The sequence below is a fragment of the Anopheles maculipalpis genome, chromosome 2RL (genome assembly GCF_943734695.1).
Source record: "Anopheles maculipalpis chromosome 2RL, idAnoMacuDA_375_x, whole genome shotgun sequence".
Classification (NCBI taxonomy): domain Eukaryota; kingdom Metazoa; phylum Arthropoda; class Insecta; order Diptera; family Culicidae; genus Anopheles; species Anopheles maculipalpis.
This window is the reverse complement of record NC_064871.1, coordinates 94,411,088-94,433,790: the sequence shown is the minus strand read 5'-3', so window position 1 is coordinate 94,433,790 and position 22,703 is coordinate 94,411,088. Positions and strand designations below refer to the sequence as shown.

At 42.7% G+C, this 22,703-nt stretch overlaps 1 protein-coding gene across 1 annotated transcript in view; it reads left to right on the top strand.

Moving 5' to 3' along the window:
• LOC126568591 (longitudinals lacking protein-like) overlaps positions 1 to 22,703 on the top strand; it is a 105,189-nt gene that overhangs the window by 42,307 nt on the left and 40,179 nt on the right. The window lies entirely within an intron of this gene.

Sequence of the window (22,703 nt, the reverse complement as noted above, 5' to 3'; positions counted from 1 at the left end):
AAATGCACGTTAAATGCTGAGTAATGGACTGCGGCTGCCGCCGGAGAAGACTTTGAAGAAGAGCATGAAAAGAAAACGAATGAAAAATAGGCAAGAGATTTTAAGATAAGCTTCAGATAAAGTAAAACACAATAAGAATTCATTCTGTAACTGTTGGAAAGGAAATAAAAATGTACTAAACGATAACACATCTGCGCACACTTGATACTGTCTCGTTTGCACCGAAAATTTAACAGCCCAGCGGAATGTGCTTTTGCTTCTCCACGAAGCTATTTCCTGAAGTGGTTATCACAACCCACTATAAACCACCCGATCTGGCACCAAACAAACGCCAGATTGCGCCACTAGTTGTACTGCCAAACGGTGTTGGTGTAAATGTTTCCTTTGCTCGCATGCAATGATTTATCGGTTATGGTAATGTAGCCAGATCGTGTGTGAAAGCTCGGTTCCACACATTCCGTGTTTTAGTTTTACATGTAACATATTCATGCTGCTAGAGCATTTACTCGTCAATCTGTGCCAAACTGTGCACCTCCTTCACGAGCACCCAACTCTCCCCAGCGTGGTACCTCGAATGGTAAACCTCGGTTGTTGTGAAATTGTAAATGACGGTGGTCTCACCGAAACGTGACGGGCTTATGAATTGTTGGCGCAAAACGTTGTCAATGCAAATTTCAATTCAATTCGCACCGCACTGTGAAGAACGTGCAAAGAGTGAAGTACCAAGAAGGGATATCAAACTATCGTCTGCTCGCTCGATATTGATTCCTATGCGGGACGACGAAACAGGACATAGAATGGATAAACTAATTGGTTTTGTAATTCAATAGTAGAGCTGGCAAGATTTATTTGTCTGTATAGAGAGATGGAGCTAGGAAATATTTTATTTCCAGACTGCTGCCGTTAAGTATCTATTTTTTTTTTTTTTTACTTAACGATTACCCAGCCAGCAACGAAAAGGATACGATCATAAATAGGTTTGAGTTTTGTAGTTTCTGGCAGAAAAATATACTGAAACTGCGCAGTCCGATGACCGAGAGGTAACTGAGTCAATCTGTCACGCGGTCGAACCCGGTATCGAATTCTGTCTTCGATGGCGGATCTTTAGCAAGAACAGACGATCCGGCTATGTGCAGCAAATAAGTCAGTATACGATCGGTATGAACATAGAACATGAACATAGGCATCCTGCGAATAGGACAATGACAACACTTCATTTAACTGCAACCTATGGAAGAGAAAAAGATTATGTGGCTGGCACACATCGAGGCCCCGTAGTCCAACGGATGCCAGGGATATTGGTAGAGGCGTATCTTCCTATAATCGAACTGGGCGGCCGTGCTAGGCTCTCAGCAAACGAACCACCTTTGGGAATCGGCAGTCCTGATATTCTAGGTATGACCTCGTCGACCAGACCTATTAAAGACTTAAGAAACCAGACTCCAAACGTCTTTGAAGTCTTTGAAGATAGGAGCTGATCACATAATTTTCAGACAGTCCAATTAAAGCATGTTGAGGAACCAATTACCTCGGCTTTAAGCTTTCAACATTCAAGCCTTGTTTCCAATTTAAAAAAAAAAAAACCTGCTAGAGAGCAAAAAACAATCAGCCACTTATGTTCAGTGAAATAGCCACTTGGCCTCGTGCCATATCTCTGGCCGCTGTACTTCAACAAATTATTCTACTCTTGTTATTGGCAACTGAAACCCCACATGAGTAGCACTGACCGCAAGTGCAACATATTGTTGCAATGATGAAGTATACGTGTCAAAGCATTCTGTCCACCCGGCAAATACTAATAAAGGACAGGGCATATGGTGGGCAAAAATTGACCTAACCTTACCAGGTACCTCAAAAGGCTCACTGCTGCTAAAGAAATGTGTAAGCACATGCGGTTTGCATCCCTCCAAACCAATTAGCCTTTTTATCATGGCCGCCATTCGTTTGTGTCGGTGATTGTTTGGTACCCGCGTGGTCTCGTCACGACAAAACGGAACAGTCATTTACAATCCAACCAGCGAACACAGTCAATTTGAACACGGATTGTTTGGATCCTACCCCGGGACACGTAGTAATCCTTTTTATTGAAATCGATAAATCAACGTGGCGACACCGCGGCAAACTTGGTGCCATTTTTCGGAAATGGTACTCAATTCCGGAATGTCGCTCTGTGCGCTCACATGCGGAAAAAGGATATTGGCAAGACGGGCTTAGGGATAGGGCCGTACTGCCAATATGTCACCGTCTACCATCAATAGAGCCATCCGTGGATTGTGTTGTGAACATTTTTCATCGGTTTGCCGGTCCCTGCCCCTTATTTCGGGAGGCTCGACAAACATAATGGAGCCTCGTAATTGCAATTTGTGGTGACTTAACCGACGAGGTGGGGGGGGGGGGGGTATAGGTGAGGAAAGGAATGGAAGACCAGTGGATCGGTGAATGGTCTCTAGCATAGGGAAAAAGGATTTGTCCCGAGTTGTCAAGGCTAACGGAAGTGCTGTTGAAAATGAACGCTTTATGCCTTTCGCAAGGGTTCTGGCACCACTGTCACTTTCTTTGCTATGATCCGAAAGCTTTTAAGTACGGTTCGGTCTGTTTGGTCGGTACCACCTGTAAGTAGCAGAGTGTGAATCGATCCGCTCCGTTGGATTAGGTACGTAGGCGTTCGAAGCAAGCCGAACTTTCCATCTTAGGTTTTCTTTGCTTTCCTTTTGATAACATCCGCCTCCTCACAGCTTACGAGAACTTTGCGAGAATCTCACCCCGTGGCAGGATATTGACTAGAACCCCAACAGAATCGGTCTCATCAGGTTGTCGGTCGAAGTCGTACAAGTGATTGAGCGAATTTACACCGACCGGGAAGCGGGGAGCCGAGTGTGACGCAACCAACACCTGATTAGCCGATCGATCGGTGTGGACAATCCATGGGGACCGGACATTTCAATCAGTCATGTTCGACTGAGCACATGAAAGACGAGAAACGAGTTTAGTAACATCGGTAGCATGTAAACTAACCGGACACGGTTGAACGTACTGCAGTAATCGCTTGATTGGCAGCTAACGCTCTATCCTTGACCCACATTCCGGATGGGGTGGGGGAGGGATGCAGTGGCGTGGCGTTTTGCATTACCGGAACTCAATTATTCCATTTTTGACGTCGTAAAAGGGAGTGTAATTAGATTGAGGGATACGTAAGCGTTATTGGGACCGAGCCGAAGCAAACCGGTTGCGTTAATAATGCTTCGAATTTCTGATCGAGCGGAGGGAACCTCAATTTCCGTTCGCAAACATTCAACATACAAGCATTCACCATTCCGCTTTACGGGGGATTTTTATCCCTTTTTCCGCGCAATTTACTACCATCTGCACGTAAACACTTCTGCATACCATTACACTTTATGATGCTATTTCAGAGTGCAGAGTTTCGCATGATAAGATGGTGGACAAACGCTAGTGTTTCCCATTGCATCTAATTTTTTACACCATCTGGGAAACAAACAACGTGACACGCTCGTTGCTCGCGTACCAAATACTTCCACAACTTTTAAAGGAGAATTGCACTGTACTATAATACTCCTTTAAAGTGTTATATCTAACGGTTCCGGTGGGTTTTGTTTCGTTAGGGCAAACTTTACCATAATGGAGACGCCTGGTACTTGGTACACGATAAGCTTTTTCATAGTGTCCAGTGAGCAATTTAATAACTGCACGACAGCAAAGAACACCAGCGAGAGGAGTGCGGCGTAGTTTATTGAATTTATAATAATGGAACATAAAAGGGAACATTTTGCATTCCTTTGCATGTGTTCCGTGCAAGTGGCAGAACAAGTACAACACACAAGCACAGCATGGCAAAGCTTGCGTCAAACCATCAAACTGGGATGAAAAAGATGAAAGACAACACATTACAACGATAGCCGGAGGAGGGTCTTTTGTCCGCTTTTAATTGAATGCTCTCCCCGGTCGGTTGGTTGGTTGGTCACCTACACAGTAACACAGAATTCTGGGACCATGTTTGTTTGGTTGGTTTGTTTATCCATTAAATAAACAAACTCACACACTTACTTCAATCAATAAATTGATTTTTCGTCACTTCGCCCGGTTAGATTCCTGGTGTCGGTTTTATAGAGTGTCGTAATCGGCTACGAAACAGACGAGAATGATTCGTGTTAAAAGTGAGAGACAAATGCAAAAAAACACACCGATCGCCGAACACCCACTGTCCCTTTTTCTACCAATAAAACCCTGCCGTGCCAAGATTCGCTAGCTCGCCAACATTCGGATCGGTACCAATGCCCGAGGAGATTGTTTTAATTAAAATTAGATTCAAATTTTCATCGGTTCATCAGATCTCGTGTTTATTTTCAATCTACGTTGGAATGTCCTTCGCTCTCGTGCTTGATGTGCGTCCGTCTCTGTGTTCCTTTTCATCCTCCTGGGCTGGCTGGGTGGCTGAAAATAGGATTCCAAACTTAGGAAGAAGAAAAAACTAAACCCCGAACCCAAACTCGTATTGGACATCAGTTGGGAAAGTGAGAGAACGAAATGGAAAGGAACAAGTGACACTTTCCCCACATGGGGCGGTCCAGTGTGCGATGGAAGTTTTTTGAAAATGTGACTCCATCATCCCGTCCTCCGACCTGGCCTGGCACACGGGATTGATTTCCCCTTTACGATAAGGCAAGGCAACGAACGAGTCACGGAATTCAATTTGAATCTCAAGTGCAAATGTACATGAAAGACGACGACGGTGGAACGCTTTCGGTTCGCCATCGTGGTGTTCCGGTGTTCTGAAGATGAGTTTTCTCTGGCCATTATTTGTTTGAAGGAAAAGTTGCACGGGTTTTGCAAAAGAGTGGTAAAATGCAATCTTGCGGTTTTTTTTTTTCACTGCAGGTACGATGTGTTTTAGCATATAAATGCACTCCGGTGATGAGGCTGTTGCAATGGAAGAATAGTTTTGTGAGCGAATGACTGTGACGACGATTCATAATTCATGAAGTTTTACAGAATTCATATTTTTTTGTATCCTTTTCTTTATAACCCTGAATTATTTCTTTATGAATAATACATTTTACGTAGATTTTCTTAAAGAAAATTTTCTCTATACTTCACTACTTTCCTTGTTTAAATAAACAAGATCGAGCAACATGCAATTAATGCTCCTCCAGGAACTACCCCCTAAAAACCTGTTACACTCGCGAAAATAGCTCCTTAAAACATGTAATTCCACTCTCATTACACATGTTCCCTCTTTTTGCGAAAGGACAACGAATAAAGCACTACTTATCCTGTTACACATCATTAATCTCCGTCCAGTCAGCTGCACGCGAGCATAACTTCTTGCTTTCCTTAGTTCGTTCTCATCCATCGTCATTGTGGTTAGCAAAAAAAACATCTCTAAACCTTCATTAGCATGAATGAAAAGCATTGAATGTGGGATGTAGCTAAAGCTAACCTAAACAACAATCAGCACAAAATGGACTCATTAGTGTATTAGTGGAGCAGAAGGGAAAAAAATAAATAAACAAGCATATGACCCAATGAACCATTAGTTGTTCCAACCGATTGCTCATGTCAGAATGGTTCATGTTCGTACGTATGTAATGTAGCGAAACGGAATGGTGAATTCCTTTCCATTTTTTTTTATTGCTTTTAATGTGACTCTCTGCAACTGACACTATCCAGCGAGGATGGTCAAAAATAGAATATTTCGAAATTAAATGAAAAATTCAAATATCATGTGTTTTTTCCATAACTCAAAAGCAACGTAAGGTGAAAGAATTTTAGTATTTTGATACACCCAGTAATTTATACAATTAAATTGAAATTTTTTAAAAATTATGTGAAGTACTGGGCGTCTCCTAAGCCGTCATACTCAAAATAAATACAAATACTGAGCATCTCTATATATGAAAGCCATATTTATGACGCTAGGATCTAGGAGGAAGGACCGCTAGGAGAAATGCAAAGGAAATATCTTCAAATTGCGTAAAAAATACTACTGAACAATCAATATTAAGCACAAATAATGCTGTTTTTTACCACACTTTTTTCCTAATTCTAACCTTTTTGGCCATTTTTCCCACTGTCCCGATCAAGTGTTGTTTTTCTTTGCAAACTAACTGACCATAGAACGTGCCTCCAATGGGCAGGATTAAAATGAGGAAATGGCTTAGGAAGCAATCCCTCTGACCCGCGCTGCCACTTCCGGCAGAACGGAGATTTCGATCAACCGTCCATTACGTCCGTTTTTACAGCTCCTTGCATTATTCTGGTGACTTTATGTACAGAGGTGGGACACCGGGAAGGTGGCGGTAAAATTCAGGTTGGCTTTTACCCTTCCCCGCTTATTGTGCTCGTACATTAGCTGGAATGAATGTATGTTTATTCTGTGTCACATTCCATCCTGCTAGCGACCTATTCAGGTAAGAGGGTGAATGTCAATAATGGCAAGGCTTTAAGGTTAGACTATGGGGTACCGTTAGTTCCACACAACTGGAGGCTGATATCCATATGCATTAACCTTCCGTATGCCACATCCGCTGGAACATATCGATTGAACTGAGGAGGGAAAAACTCATTTCTCAATGCCATTCCCGGTTACCTGTTCGCTTTCCGGTTCGATTGTCCAGGTTCGCTCCGATTCCAACCGGTTGGGATGGAACAGGCAACCAACCGAGCAAAGGCACCACAGTGTCGTAAATAATTAAACACTACAAGAACAACAGGAGAAAGCTCTTAATTAAAATGTATACAAGGGAAAGGCATCGTACCGTGGTGGGTTTTGTGCGCTGCATCTGAAGCCATTACGCCAATGGGAGCCAACTTCCCGGAGAAGGTGCTCGGTGAATACACACGAATCTTTGACATCTTCTCGCTTCACGCAGCTAATCGTTGGGGTGAACGTGTAGAAAGGTATCTTCCAGCAAAACACCTGTTTCATCTGGTCATTATTATACGGATCCTTTCCACACACGTATTCCTCGGGAGCTTCTCGTCGACCTTCCCAAGCTAGGCGATTGTAATTAGTATTGATTGTGAATTGTTATCAAGCAAAAGCCATGACTAACGTCATGGGATACGTGATAATTGAGATGGATCCTAAGGCTCGTTAGTCCAACCTTTTCCCCCCCTAGGAACGAGGAAGGGAGAGCGAGCGGGTTTCATGTTCATTCAGAATTCCTTGCTACTCCAAAAACGGTGAAATCGCAACCAGCTGTTGCATATCTGGAATGCATTCATACTTTTCTCGACCCTACAAATCGCCCTCCGGTGGAGCAATGCCAAAGGAAAGTGGCTTCTGCCGTCTGACAGTACTGTCGACTGGATCTGGTGCAAATTGGATTAAGTGTACTTGAGGTTATAGGCAACCGCGACCACGAGAGCGGAAGGTTAAATGTTTTATATGCTACCCTGTTATTATTTGCACCACAGCAACACACACACACCCATGATGCCAGTGCTCGATAATCCTCTGCCCTCACTGCAATGATGATGTACGATAACGATAACGATCAGCCTTAAACCTTCCCACGGCACTTTAAACCCTCACCACTACTTTGATGACAGTGGTGTGAAAACATTATGCACGAAAGGTTTCCGCACATGTTTTATAATTTAACCGTAAAGCGAAACGTTTGTCACTAGCACCCGACACAGCTGTTGACGATTACCGGAAGGATGATGTAAAAATGGCATCATCGAATGTTTCGAAAAGTAGTTAGTGTCAGGTGCTGCTACCACACAGAAGGAACATGGACGCTAGAGCACTCTGGCGGATGTTACCAGCAGTAGAGTTCCCACAGTGAGAATGGTTTTATCGATTTGTGCAGCCAGCTGGAAGCTTTGGATCCACTCACCCAGCGATTTCACCTTCCAGCGCCACATTAAGGGAGACAATTATCGAATAGCGTTGCTAAATGGTGCACATGCCTTTCTTCATTTGGCAATTTAACGTGTCAACAGTGTGTATAAGGGCACTAGCGGAGCGCACACGGTGGCACCAAATTACGCTTAAATGGATCTCACCGGAGGCTCACCCGGAAATGGAATCTAAGGGATTTGAATGTGAATGTATCGTTCGTGGGCTAGAGCATGGAAACTATATTCAACCGTTTGCCTAATTCCGTGCATGGCAATTAGCCTCAGCCAACGGTTGATCCTAGGCATTAAATGAATGTATGTGTGCGGTGAATAATTAAAGTATCGTTTGTGTTTGCATTTAATATAAAATGAAAGACTTAAGCCAAATTAAAGCTCAGCCATCCGCATCCTCATGTGTGCCTTTAAAACTTAACATTGGTATGATATGTTTAGCCGCAGTGGAAGCAATGGAAGACCCTCTGGCATATGGTTGGAGGTTCTGGGATTTCAAACTGTAAGGACTAGTTTCAAATTCCAATTGGAACTTTTTCTGTTGGAAGTTTTAACTGACATTCCGAATAATTAAGGTTATAAGCTCTTCGATAACACTCGTTTGCTGCTCCCTTTAATGAAATGAGTTCTCGTGCTAGCTTAGTAGATCTTTTACTCATCTAGCTCAGCCTCACAAGAATTAAACAAACAGTCTACCTACCGAGGGTAAATCTACATATCAAGGATATCTCGAAAAACGTTAACTTTCTTAAGATAAACTCTCATCTTTAGCCTTTTCTGTTTTGTTTGTTACTTCAACGCAGTTCCGGGAAGGCTCTAACAATAAGAAAGAACTTCTCGGAAGGCTCCCTAACATCTCGAACACAGTATCATGCACGGATTGCTCTACGGTTTGTACAATAGATAGCTTAATGTAGTACGATTTGTCATGCCCTAGGGATAATCAATCATTTTTATTGATTATTAGTAGGGGTTTCTCTTCTTTTGTTAACATTAATGCTATACTTTTCTTCACAAATCTATTTAACTTATATTAATCCACGCGTCGCATTATCAAGATCCAGTTCTGACAAACTTTCTATGTTGTTTCTTATGAATCAGGAATAAGAAGCTCCATGTTTCCAGCTTCTTTCACTGACAGAAGTTTGCCTTAATTCCATTTTTATATGAATATAGAAATTTCATAGAAATCACAATTTCTGTACCGTCGAGTTTCTAGAAATATGTTCTACTCAATTTAATTAATTTTCCAATCATCTTCAGTATTAATATATAAATCATACGACCAAGCTGCAGTTCGAAAAAGGTTTCTACTTTATCAGCACAATATCAAAACATTCATCACCCAGGAAACTCACCTTCCCCAAAAACCAATTGCCTACCGATTTTACATTCAAATTCTACCAATAAAAAACACTTTTAACACAAAAAAATGCCCGTTTAATCATTTTTTGGCCGCTCAATTTATCGTAACGACAATTTCCCAATCGGTTCACGTCGCTCGATAAATGCCGATAAAATTGAAGAAAAAAGAAGCATCTCTCCCATAAAACTTCCCTCAAGGCACATAAGTTCCAGTGGTACAATGGTAGCCCCTCCCCTCCCCGCAAAAAAAAGCTGGTCCTACACAATCATCACGGCCACCATCATCCGGACCGGAAGCACTAATGCAGGACGGGACGCTTTTTTCGTGAAGCGAGTGGATAAATCAAGGGAAAAATGGAGCAATATAAATGAAATGGTTTCCCTGTAGAGCAGTGTGAGAGCATACCAGTTTCGCCCATAAATAATATCCGTTCGAATCTTCTTGCGTTCGGTGCACAATGCCGGTGCACAAACGGAGCAGGCCAACCGGAAGTGGGTTTGAAAATTGGCCGCATACAGCATTGAGCAACTCTCAAGAACAAAGTGTTGTAACGAGAAGAAACGTTCATTTTGCTTTTGCCGGAAACCATTTCAATGCTACTTGGTACGAGTAGACGATGGCTGTGCTTCGACTTCATGCGTCATACAGCGTCACAAACGAAACTCAGACATCAGTATCGGTGCGGGACTCACCTTACAGGTGGGTGTGTTTGTGTGACATTCGCAACGATGGTGGATGGTTTTTTGGAAAAAGTAGCAAAAAAACACATTCCTTTCTGATATAAAAAATGGACGAATCGTAACGAACTGCATGGAAGATTATCTCATAGAGTGTGTCCTCCTTTCCCTTTTTTTCTTTCCTTCTTTTGCTCAGTACGGCTTAGGTAGAAAAGCTCTGCCATGTTGGTCAGTGCTGGGTGGGAGCTTCATAAGCCGCAATGGTACGAAAATAATCATATTTTTCTGATACCAGGATAATGCTAGTCGAGCGTGTAGGTGATTCGTTTAGCTTTCGCCACTGACTTCAGCACCGGCTTCGGGAGGGATTGGCTCTGGAGCGTGATGCTAAACCAAAATCAGATTGACAGCTGGAGCTACAGAAAGCATTAAATTGATCCAAAGTTATTCCCGACGGGACTCAACGAAAAAAAAAGGAAATTGTGAAATATTGTAGCATGAATATTAATCTGAATTGTAGGTTTTCGATTTCGGTACCTTCTATGAGTATAATTTACATGAAACAGTTTGATGAGGTATTGCTGAGGAATTCTGAAGCCCACAGGAGAGGTTTTTTAGAGAACCCTGATCACGAATTTGGCCATTTCTACACTATTGTAAAGTCCTTCACTGAACATATTGATTTAACATCGCTCTCTTTCAAGACATCAACTATTCATCGAGAATTGATATAGGCACCATTTTTACCCTTCATTAAAGAGGCGCTTGTGTGGCAATAACTGGCAGAACTAACATGCACTACATGTCGAACAGAGCGCTAGGAACACGAGCACCACTATTCCAATGTCCCTTTTTTTACCCATCCGTACTTCCCATATCGATCCGATCGCTGTGTATCGTCGATATCGTTACTAGGCAAAAATGGGAAAACATTTTAATAACACAGCGCCACAGCACAGCACACACAGCATGCATCGGAAGAATGCGCCCCATTGATGCTCTCGGATGCTGGAAATAGCATCAAACAGTGTAGTGTGTTATATATTGCGAGAGCAAATATTTGTCAACATGATTCAACGCCGGAAGGAACCCGAACCCGATATTCCCAGTTACGGTGGAGGGAATGCTGGTTGGAAAATGATTTGCCATTCCCGGAGTTGCAAAACCCTCCTGCTGAGGATGATGATCATGGTGAGGAAGGCGACGATGACACTGAAGACGGTACTCATTGAGGTAAAATGTCACAAATGTTTTGTACCAATTTGCACACCAGGGGGTTGGATGGTTGAAGACGAGATTCTCCATTTTTTGAGTTGTAAATGTTACCGGACCCAACGTTACAGGACGTGTTAACATGTTGGCCAGCGATGAAACCAACTATATAGCATTGGCAGCCCAAAATATGCCCCAAAGCTCCGAACGCTATCACACGTGGCCATTCAACGTGAGCTAGCTTTTTGGTCGTGAACACTCTGCTTCACACGAGTTGGGCGTTTTGGTTGCGAAAACCCAGAAAGCCTTCCTGAAGGTATCTGGGTCACCGCCGGACGTGTATGGGCACACGCGTTGTAATACTCTATCTCGTTTTATCTCCTTCGCTTCACACACCGCCACAAACCACTTCGGGCAACGTTTGTAGCAACCAGCGGCAAGGACCACTTCCGTGTCCTTCACATAGTTCGTGCATAATTAACGGGTTTCCCACCTACCTGCTGTCAAACCCGTCCTTCGGAGTGGGATGCCTCTAGCGCAGCTACATGGTACACCACTTCATAAGCACACCAACAAGGATGGGTTATGATGAAGTTTCGCTTCCCTCGCACACATTCTTCGGGTTGACTTTTGGTCCAAGAAGAACAATCCTCTGTCGTTCGCTTCACCGAGCTAACGGAAGCAAAAGTAACGACAGCAACAAAAAACAAAAAGACCAGAAGATTATGCCAAGAGACGTTCGTGCCTGTTCGGTGTGGCACAGCGTCATCTTCGTCATCGTTGGGGTTGAGATAAATTATTTTCCAAAGAAGATAAATCAGCCACGGATCATTGGAAGCGGACCATGCTTGTTTCGACGGTAGAGGCCGCAAACTTGTTTAAGTCAATGTTTGCAAGACGTTCAATTAAGCAGCACGCAAAACGGCTCGACTCTTGCGCTGGCAGTTCTAAGATCATCCACACACATACACTCACGGGTTGGGGGGAGGGGGGGGGTTCATAATTTCGATGAATGATGCTGTGCTGTAAGGCGTTGTAGCTCCGGAGATTAGGTAGGTGCGAAAGGATGATAAGGAAATTATTATCCACGCGAAAAGAGTTGAGCTTTAAGCTTTGCGGGCTAATCCTGCGTGATACGTGTTGTTACAAATTATGTCACAATATGTATGGAATAAAGTCGTAAAATTATGAGCTATGTTATGAGTAAAAATATAAGCAAAAGTGTTGTACATTTGTGAAGTTATTATAAACAGGAAGGCAGTTTTATTTTGCGCCAGAAACCAAAACAATTCATTCTAACGTTCGTTATGAAAGCCTTGAGTTCATTAATATATTATATAAAATTCTACTTTTTCTTCTTCTTCATCATCTTGTGCTTCTTCTTCTTCTTTGGCAATAAAATCTATCAACGTCTTGTCCTGGCATTTCTGGTTTTCCTGAATTTAATTTTACCCTTAGCTGGATAGCCAGTGCTACCAGTCTACGGGGAGATGTTCCTGACGGGATTCGTTACCAAGTCCTGTCGTGTGGTGCCACTAAAATCGCAGCCACCGGACTGTCTCACTATAATGGATTATGACAGTTTATTTCATCCATTTGCTAATCCAAGCAATTTTATAAGCATGAAGAAATTAATCCATTAGAAGTCCAAGAAAAATGATGGTTCATTCCAAGATGAGAATATAACAGAGGATATAATTACAGTTAGCTATATCATTCAGAATCTAGTTGAATTTGCATGAATAAATATTTGTGGCATGGCCGGGCTACTAATACACATACCTTCCAATATTCAATATCATAAGGATCCTTCTGCCAATAGAAATTTCCAAGCCTGTCTCTACATGAATTCAAATTATGAGCGACTGGACCGAGTATTGAGGACTGACAATCTAGCTACGGCTAAATTTAAGCCAAGGAAGCCATTTAGGGCAGACAAAGACCACTCGAGGTTGAAGAGTTATTGTCAAAATTGTCAAAATTATTCCAAAAAGTCCAACGTTTTCCCAAGCATTTCAAAGCTTTACTGACATTTTATGGCACATGTGTGGGATTTCAAAACAAGAGAACGTTAGACGACTAAGAATGAACCGAAAATGAACAAAGATGTATACCCTTTCTGCGGGCAACTCGATCGAATCCCAGAAAAGCTTTAATTGAATAGACTGTTGCCAAAAATAAATTCCGAAACTTTATTCTGCTCATAACAATAATGAATTTTAACAAACCAAGATAAAGCACACTCACCACAGACCGACTGACACAGAGAAAGAGCTTTCTGTTTCATTTTCCGTGCTCGTGTCTCAACTCAACACGCTCCTTTCAAACGTGTGCCCGGGTTTTGATGGACACATTGTTTCACGCTTTCCAAGACGGCTTCCGGTTGGCTGACGCTCAAGCGTGTGTTGCAGTATTCAGCCGTACGTACCGCTAGCCGGAATGGGAAAAGACGGGTTTTACAATTTTAATGATAACTAACGAGAAAAGTTTTTCCCCAAGTGAATGTGCGTGTGTGTGTGAGTGCTTCTCATATAGCTTACATTGTACAAAGAGAGGATAATTTTAGCCCACTTCCATGTGAGATCGGCTCTCTCACTACCACCAACAAAGCAAGGCAAATGTTTCGCAGCTTTGCAAAACAGCATTATAAATTACGTTAATTAAAAGCACTCGGTAATTTTACACCAAAAGGACTTATGAAAGAAAATTTGAACGTGATACGTGGCGGTGGTATTAAGTATCATAACAAACAAAGCGTACGTGTGGTGGATGGGAAAACACTCAATCGAGAGGAAAAATAGCAGTCCAACCGCATGTAAATATTGTAATTAAAATTGTGGCCACTTTGTACTGAGTATAAATGTTATACAAAAAAAAATCCCTATCGTGGTTTAATTAAATAGCGACACAAAATGAGGGCAAAAACTCGATTAATTTAACAGAAAACGCAGAAAACCAAATAAAATTAATGTTTCCTCGCCAAAGCCAATTTATCGGTTGATTTCATAAACCGAAACTAATTTTGTTTTTATCTTTTACAATACAATTTGTGGCTTGAACTCCCAAATGACTGAATATGGGATTCATGTTTCTTTATGATTTATGTTTCAATTTTTCTCCGTTTGATCAATTGGCACCGACCAAACCGTCCAGGATGCACAGTTTGCAATTCTTTATTTGCTTTCCATGGCTTTAACTTCAAAGCACCCCTCTGTCCGCGTGACACGCGACAACATGCCTAGAAAGACGGGTTGATAAAAACAAGCAGCACCGATACCGATCAATAAGCAACTGGCATTGATCCGCAACGTTTCAATAATTCACATCCGGGTGAAGTTTGCATGCCGGCTTAAGTACAGTGAAACCCGATTGCATGCCAATACTCGTCCGGTACCGGTTTAACGGTACCGGTATCGGTAATTTATCATGTCAGCCTCAAACGATCCGTTTATTGGTGTGACAGTCCATTAAGCCTGATGCTACCGTTGCTACTGTTCCCGATGCGACCCCCTACCACTGTCATTTCTCAATAAAGCAAACTCAATTATGTGCGGCTACTTTAGGTGGGTTCGGTTCGGTGCGCTTCTGTTTTCTCTTCCGGTGTATTCTTGTTCCCACGTGCGCGCACACCCACCCGTCAGGGTCATTTTAATTTGAAGACAAGCCCCGTACCTTACTCGCCTCGCGGTCGTCCCGACCGTGAAAACGTATGAAATAGGACACGCTCCGGAAGTTGAACTTGGATTCTTCTTGCCTTTTTTTACTGGCATTCTGTAATGTTTCCGGGAAATGTTGCTTTATACACTGTTAGGAAGCGTTTCGTTTTTTTTCGAATGCACACTCTAAACTGATTCTTGAAGGCAAAAGTCCTATATAAAAGAGTGAAGAAAAGAAAAATCCTTCCGTTGTTGAATTTTCCACAAAATTCCATCTTCATTATACATTTTCGTTTCTTCGTTCGATTGATTTTTTTGCCTTTTTCGCTACCGTTTTGGCTCTTTCCAAAGGAATGCTAAGAATCGCGTGTGCTTCTATTTGGTCGATGAATTTAATTTCCGAACTCGCTTTAGAGTCACCGGAGGTCTCCTATCTTTTACGTTATGTTGTGTCTGCCCCTTTTTTTATTCTTCACTTTAGCACGTCAAAAGCGGTATGGCTCCCTGTAGGGCAAAGCCTATTCTGTCTCGGACACCACTCGGACACTCGGTTCGGACACAGCCTGGGTGAGAAACCATCACCGGCAGAGTGTATTGGTCTTAGCACCAAAGCTGTCAGGAACGTAGCACAGTTACAGACAGGCAGTGGCAGGCCCACAACCCTCTACACAATTACCATCGTTCGGTTTTTGGAGTGTAAAATTGTTTAAGGACTCCCAACGACCAACCCAAAACTCCTACTGCCTAAAGGAAGCAAGTACAAGCGAGCCACCATTGGCCAAGCCTCATGGACCGAACCGTGACCAAAACAACAAAAAAAAAAAAGCCCGATAGAAACTGTTGAATAATTGATCCACCATAAGAAATAGCATTATTTTTCCTTTTCCGGAGCTTTTTTGTTCGTGCGCAACATGGAAGAAAATTTTTGCTTGGAATCCTCTTTTTTCTTTCCCAAAGCACTTTTCCTTCCTTTTTTTTTTGGAGGCCAAAAAATGCGGACAATCCTTCGTTCCGTTCCGGTGCAGCATAAAGGTAGGATGGTTGCCAAATAGGAGAAAACATACGCCCCGAAAAGTCAACTAAAACGAGGTACAGAAAGAGAGAGTAAATTAACCTTTTCGGCAAGATCAAAAGTATGGGCTGACCTGTAAGGGGGAAAAAAGCCTTTCACTCTGGTTTTTTCCAGCGGGAAGCTTTTGCCCGTCATCTTCCTGGACAGCATGATAAGCTACTTTGCTGCCCACACGCTACACTGTCCAACACCGAACACGTTGGGTGATCGTGGTGACGCAGCAAATAGGCCATGCTGCATACGATATGGATGGGTTTTTGTAGTGAAGTTGAGCAAATTTGCTTGTTGGAGCTAGGTTTGAGTTCCACCTATCTAGTACACGAGTATGATAAACACGATGGCTTTTATATAGTGTTACATGGATGTTATAATTTTTAGCTTGATGATGTAAAACCCTTCGTAGTTCTGATGGACTATTTGTATCATCCATTCAGTATAATGATAATTATTTTTTTATTTTTCTTACCAAAAGTCTTATCGATTGTTTCTAAATGATAGGGTGCAAATCCCATCTGGAACGTTATCTTGTAATGAGGACTGAGTATCTAAACTACGTGGTATCAAAGAGTCTTGAAAACCATTTGATGAACCGGCATGACCTAATTGTTGATCATTATATCAATCAGACGAAAGCGGAAGAAGGTTTGTTCTATAATTTCCCGAATTAATATAAAACAAAATTATTCAAAATATAAATGATTTATCTATAATTGGCATACAAAACCCATCTTTGTTCAAGCCCTCCGATCGACTAGCCAAATTTTGAAGGCTTAAAAGCGGTGTTGCTCTCTGGCATCCTTAGTGTGAAAAAATCCTTTTTATATAGGTTACAGAATTGAAAAACTACCCCTTTTTTCAACGACCATAAAAATAAAGCGATCACATTACTGACCGTTGCAGCTTACAACGATGGCACACAAGTAATGATTAAGTCATAACAAGCTCTTAATGCCAAGCAAGCCGAAGGAAGCACAAGTGCCTTTTGATCGATTGCACCAAAAAGTCTGCTCAAAACTGTCATTAATGATCGATAATGTGACAACTTTTGCTGCAGTAAAAAAGTTTTCACCCCTCCAAAGCTCACACTGGCAGCTATCTCTGTGTTTTATCGATTTTTGTTTTTACCATTTGTAGACAGGAAAAAGTTTCACAAGCTGCAACAGTTTGTTAGTTTTTGGTCGTGCTTTTTTTTACCTAAAAATTTTCATCCACCACGATGAAAAATCATCTCTTCAAAGCACTGAATACTGTCCAAAAAGCTTACACTTTTGATCAATCTTCTTCCGGGTCCATTCATTAATTTTTTTTCCCAGTGGTAAGGGTAAAACCCAGCCCGTCAGACATTCGCTCGTTTCAGGCTTAAGTGATTTGGTTTCCGGTGTAACGGGCATAAAAGAAACCACTTCCAGGTAGGGAGTGTTTAGCAAACCCGCCCAAGTGTCAAGTGCCGTTGTTGTGTTCGGGGTGTAGAAAAACTCTCCGACACAATGCAATTTTACACCGTTGAAGCTGCACACCAAACCACACTACAAACCCGAGCGAAACCGTGTCACAGCGAACATTTTGGATGGAAAATATTTGTGCACCACGAGACAAGCGCTTGAGATGAAGGGCATGAAAGCATTATTTTATTTTACCCAAGAGCCATGCTCCGCTTGCGATGACACCGCTCGCTTGTTGCCGCTTTTGGGTTGCAAGCATTGAAAGCACAAAATGGCAAACGAAAACTGTCACCGTCAGGCAGGTAAAGGTGCTCTGATTTAAGCGAAAACCTTCTGCCATGACCGTTAGGAATCTTGATGGGTATGGTCCTGGTGCCATTATCTGCGTACCTGTGACATGGCATTTGAGTTGTGTCGTTCACGAGACGGTGTATGGATGGTGGTGACATTGGCCGGGACGAGCTTTGCTTCAAAAGCACCCGGTAGGGATGGAGGTTGTAACATTCCGCAGATCGTCGAGACACACGAAGCAGTTAGCATGCAGACGTATCCTTTCCGTTGTGAGATGTTGATTAAACTCCAAGCATTTGCCGCAGCCGGATTAAGGTTCTGTTGATTGAACTTGTGTAGCATGGACGTTTACGACCTTGGCCAAAATGGAAAGGGACGACATACCAGCGCATTAGCATTATGCGGAATTTGCAAATGCAAACATTTCGCAGCGATGATACGTACGATTTGGTCAAATGATCAGTTCTGGTACCTCTAACACCACGAGAAAGCAACCTTCAGTGAAGCTTTTTCAGCGAGCAAACGATTACGAACTTGAAACAATTTCAATTTCGTGTCCATCTTTCACTTGGTTGAGCACACTCACACACACACGCGAGATACAAACAGGATGTTCCATAGCATCACCAACATTAAAATTAGTCCGTTAGAATGACGGCCCTCAGCTCAGCAACGTGTGAGACGCCTGGTAGCGCATGTGAGTCGCGATGGAGACGCCTGGTGTCCCGTACTAAAATGACGGTCGTCATGGTGGTGGTGACCGTGTGATAACAATAGTCACACCACCCAGCTACATTCACATCCGAACCGGAAGCCATCTTTACATTTTCCACTCCACAATCGCATCCAGCAAAAACCTCCCAAGGCCTAGTCAGCCTTTGTCTTTGTCGTATGAATTCATCCTCCCGTGGCATGGAGGCGCATGGTTATTGTTAACTGTTTTGTTGCTGATGTGTGGCAACCGTTTGACAGTTGGAATTATTGATTTTATACCCGTTGCAGCAACGCACTGGCAATGGGTAGAGCAAAATAATAGAACTTCCCTACACCATTCAATAGCATTGTCCCGTAACGAGTAAAAACATTAACGATAATTATGTTTTCTAATTGTGAACTACCTAGCCTACATCGTCTGCTGTATATGCCCGTGGCTGGTGTTTGTTTCGCATTTGTTACGAGGGCTTTTAACGAACCATGAATAAAGTCCCTAATCCCGAGTGTGGGAAGATTAATTTGCAAACAAATTTCACCAATAAATCATGTGCGCTCAGCACGAACCGCTTTGGGGGATGATTTAGACAGTGAGTCTAGAATAGCGCACCGGAACAGGGTGCGGTTATGGTGCGGTTAGGCAAAACTGGTTGAAAAATTAATCGCTTGTCCTGTGCGTGACAGTACAAGCTTCCTTTCGCTTACTCTTTTCCACATTGCTGTGCCGTTCATTCATCCATCCCGCAGCTATGTGGGCCTCTGGTTCGATCAACAGGCTGCAAGAAAATTAATGACGACAAGCCTACCAATCATTTGCAGCACGTAAACGGCTCGTTTTGGGGTGGATATGTTTTAATTTCCATTTCGTGTTTGCCTTAAAGTCGTGTACGGTGCGAGAAGGGAGAGAACAATTGCCGCCAGGCAGACAAACATGATTGAAGTGGATGATGCCCTTCACGATAGCGTTCCCGGGGTTGTTGTGTAGGTACATACGAGCGCTGTAATGTGTAGGTTTGATTTATAAGCTTCTTTTTCCGGAATAATTCGCAGAGTATATCCTGCAAAAAATTACACTTTTTTCGCTTTTCTTGCATTCATATGGCATTTATTTTTTCAAATACTCTTCTCTCCAATCTGTACTCAATCAATTCTCACCACCTAAACCACCTAGTTGAAAATCCACTTCTCCCTTCATTCTGGTTTGAAACTCGGGCTGCAATTGAATTTTTTAAAACCAAACTTTGTTTCTGTTGCTGAATAAAAAGAAACAAACCGCTCAGCCACAGACTATGTTTTTTTTTTTTGGATGATTTATCGTCGCACTCGACAGCGATAAATTGTCTTCACCGTTTTTTTCTGTTTCAGTGTTGTTTTATTTTTGCATTCCGTCCGCTTCCCCAAAGCTCTTAAATTGCACTAACCTGGAGGGCGATTTTCTGCTTTAGCTCTCTGCACCCTCTCCAACGAAACGTCACTTAAGTCCGTCAACCGAATATGCAAATTCGCTATATCCTGGGAAACGACCAATATGCGGATACACCGGCATACCGGTTGAGCTCCACACCGGGTAGAAAACCCCGGCGTGAAAGCTACGATCCTCTCAGGAGATTGGAACGGAGGACACGAAAACATCGCTATAAAACGGTGACGGTGGAAATTTTGATGAAACTATTCAACGAGTTGCCCCGGAGCAGTTGAAACCGTGGGCCACGGATTTTGCATCCATCGGCTCAGCTTTTATGGTCCCCTTGGAGAAGAATTATGGATTGTAAACGAGTGAAGATTGCCCGTCCGCTGACCTGGGTGGATGGGAGGTGGATTACAACGAGGGTTCAACCTTGGAGCGGGAATAAGAGAGCATTGTTCCAAGTAGTTTTAAGGATGAGTTTACGAGTGGTTTGGTTGGTTGCTTGCGCACCAAAATTGTGGACAGTATTCTACTCGGTAGGTCGGTGGGTCGACCTAAATTGTGTGAGTATACTGTGAAATATTTTATAATTCCTTACGAAAAGACCTCGCAGTCGCTGAACCGCCTGATGCTAGAGCTGCGTTTTAATCATTTTTAATGTCTGCTATAAATAAAATGTTTATACAAGCATTGATTCATGTGCCTGAATTGAAAGTTTAAAGCTATACTTGGGATAAATGCATTAAAATAACAGCAATAAAAATCTACTTTTAAGAGCCTAACTTAAGAAATCAAAGGTTAAGGCGGCTACATCTGCTATACATTTTATTCATGTGTCTGGATCATAATTTCTGCGGTATACTAAGCTCAACAATTTCACATAAAATTACAGTAAAATGATATGGCAATTAAAATTGATTTTTATCTTCACCTAACAGCAAACAGCTCTCACTCCGAATCCAACCAAGCCAATTAAAGCTGCATGCTCATGCTGTGGCTCCAAATCCACGCCAAACTTATGCACTGCAGCACTCGGAAACAACCGGCGACAGCGTACCAACTATCGTTTTGATCCCTAGTCCTGCCCTAGTACCGCTAGACTCCGTTAAAGCTGGTTGGACGAAATTTATTACCTCCGGCCAAAACGGCATTTGGGTGTTTTTGAAAAGCGGATAAGCGCACAGATTTTTGGAATTTTCCCTCTTGCTCCGAAAAGGCATAAACAAAAAAACGGGGAAAATTTTAAACAAAAGCCTTCTCGGTCCTTGGCTTTGTCATCGGGCAAAACGGGTCTGGGAAGGTTGAGCTAGAAAAATAAAAATATATAAACACAAACATTCACATTCACTGGAACCCCGAGACCCGAAAAGTTTAAAAACGACCCCCGTGAGAAAGGCCGTTCTGTACTGGGGTCTTCGGCCATCCGCACTAACCCCACCGGGCTGTATCAGATGCAAGGATGTTTGACCATCGCCATCCATCGGCCTAATGCTATCTCGCACCGATATTTGCTTTTGCTTATGTTTTATTCAATGTGTTGGTTCACAAGCGCTTCACCTTTTGTGAGGCGAACCGAATGCGCGAAAGTCACCGTCCAGGTCGAAACGGTTCCGTCTCGACAATACAGCAGAAACAGATAACGAAAGCCATAAAACCATTCCGATTCCAAGGGTTCACCGTTCAGGAGCACTATGTTATCGCAAGGCAGTAGTAGTAGTTTGTTCACTCTTTTCTTTTGTTTGCTCCACGGCTTTCGATGACCTTCGCTGGTGGTGCTTACAAATGGGGCTGAAAGAAAAAGGACGTCCAAATGCCGCCCAATCACCATACTGTATCCCTTCAAGACACGACAGAAAGGCTACGAGCCTTTTCCGTAAGAACATGTGTAGTAGGATGACAGCCCATTCTTTTAACCTTCGCGTCATATACAGCTTACGTCAGGTACTGCATATGCTTTCCATCCACTTTGTACCTCATTTTGTTTTGTCTCTTCTTCAGCACCAGCACGCGCGGTTGGATACTATTTTTAGCTCGACGCACAACCTGGAGCCCATAAGGATTAATGAGTGCTTTTTCGTTTTTCGTAGACGAGAATTTTATCACCACACCATCGACCACCAACCCGGACCAATGTTCTGCGGTTTTTGGTGGCTGGTGATGGCCGCGAAACGCGGTTAAAAGCTTTTAGCTAGTCGCTTCGGTGGTTCGGCGAACCAGCGAACGAATCTATAATGGCATTAATTAGACCCCACCCCATCACGTCGCGTGGTAGAAATTAGGTTTTCCCCAGGAAGGGAAATGACAATAAAATCAAATAAAAACACGAAACAATTGCTAGAAAAACATGCTTCCTGTCGTGTATGTGTGTGTGTGTGTGTGTGTGTGTGTGTGTGTGTGTGTGTGGGTGTATGTGAATGTGTTCCTGATTGCAGTTAGTTCTCTCGCACAGCATGATGCGATGCTCCTTCCGGAGTCAAGCTCTAATTGGATGTAAATAATTCACCCAACACAACGAGCAATGCATAAATGCATCCTCTTGCAGGCAGCCATTTTAATGCTGCTGAGTGAAACAATGGGACGGGAGGGAGAGGGGAACATGCCCAAAGGCGGCATGTTCAATTGATTGTACAAATGAAATAAATGCCTCGATCATTTTACTGTGTACGTTCGTACGAGTGCTGTTTCCCACGCACCCCAGAGGACATCTGTTTGATGTGCATAGTTTCGGCGAAAAATGGGCTCCGTGTGCACGCCGGGTACGATCGGAACTTATTCGATTGCTTCGTTAATTAAGTGTGACTGGCGGAAATTGGGAAAGCGCTGGATGTTGAATATTTCATTCTGAGTGTCTTTATTTATGAAAACCTCATTTACTGGCTATAAATTCGTGACGGTGTTGCCGGCGCGACAAAAAGCAGATTGGGGAACATTTCCATAGTTTTAGATGCTATGAAAAAAGCCTGTGACATTATAAAGAATTTTTAGTGGCT